We start from the raw sequence: 1568 nt of genomic DNA, 5'->3' as shown, positions 1-1568 counted from the left end.
GCATTGCTGTGGGTATCGTTTTTGATAATATTAAATTATGAAGTTTGCTATTCATTATAGTTCCTCTGACTAGTATTCATACATTGCAAGCATTTGTACATAGCATTCGTTCCTTCGTAATCATATCTGCGAGCTAACTAACCCGAAACGTTTTTATCTCTAATTAAATCTCTAATTAAATTTAATCAAATGTACTAAGGTAGCTAGCGTATTTAAGGTAGCTTTCGAATTTGTTTCACGCCGTTTGCGAATATCTTATGTCACTCGCCACGTGTCGCATGCAAATAGAAACGAATTACATATTTGTACCAATCGAATAGCTACTTGCCCGCGTCTCGTTCTTCGCTTCCTGTCATTAAGCGTGGCAAGAGAGAGCGCGATTTGCACGAGACACGTGGCCGTCTCTTGTGTAACCCGGGTAATTGTCAGCGATGGGATCGACGTAACGTGGCTTGACAAAAATTTTTTGCAAACTCCTTTTGATTTCTCTGAATTTGCAGTGTCAAATTAAATAATTTAGATCTGCGTCATTACGTGTCATTAGAACCATTTGAGAATATAATATATCGTTTCACAGGAATGCATTTCTGGCAGATTGAACCATTATCAGGTCACGTTGACGCGAAACGTGCACCAGCAATAGGAGAGGGAACAATCGTAGTCTCCTTGTCTTTCTTGATCGGTTGAAAGATCTCTCAGAGTTCGAGCTTTATTAGACGAGTTCGTGACGGTTGATACGTGGCGCTCGGTTCAGTACACGTGCTTATCTAAAATTAGGAACTGTCCTCCTCGACACACTGCCATTTCACGATTACTCTTCGTCAAGACGTTTCGCTTAAGAAAAAAAGAAAATTGAATATTTTTACTTGGAATTTACTGAAGAGCACGTGGACGTTATAATTGTGAAGAGGCATTAGCTTCTCCAAAATTGGCCAGGCCACGGTTATACGAGGGACACGTGGTACGTAGGCCCAGAAATAAACTTTATGATTACTCGTGAAACCGAGGGAAAACATAAGAGGGGTAGATGGGAAAATGAAGGGTGACGACAAGGGGAACGATGAATGAAGCCTGGTTTCGATCCCCTCGCTACCTGCCCGCTGTCCATTACTCCGACAGCCATTAACCACTGTACACTGTTCACTTTTAAATTGGATGATAGTAGCAAACCCACTACGGGATCATCGTTGCACTTCGCCCGAGTGCACTTTCGGCCCGAAGTGCCGTACACCATTATTGCCTGTGCGGACGTAGAAACATTTTCTTCAATAACAATTAGTCTGCGTTTTCACAGAAAATTTATAGAAAGTATATAAAATGCATTCAATATGCAAGAATATATTAATAATGTATATTATTATTTGTAAACGATAAAAAGAATCACACGAACGTAATTGTTTTTCAATAAAATGTTTCTAAATTCGCATTCGTCTCGAAGCCTGCGATTCTCGGTCGAACGACTCGCTTGAGACTCCATTTTAATTTTTTAATATATAAGTTTTGAACGAGCTCTCGAAATAGATTGTAATATTTATATCGTGTTAATCCCGCACACGATAATTGTACAT

Source organism: Ceratina calcarata, unplaced genomic scaffold (genome assembly GCF_001652005.2).
Source record: "Ceratina calcarata isolate Rehan_Ccalc_2016 unplaced genomic scaffold, ASM165200v1 scaffold2417, whole genome shotgun sequence".
NCBI lineage: Eukaryota > Metazoa > Arthropoda > Insecta > Hymenoptera > Apidae > Ceratina > Ceratina calcarata.
The sequence above is the reverse complement of the archived record's forward strand: the minus strand, read 5'-3'. Positions refer to the sequence as shown.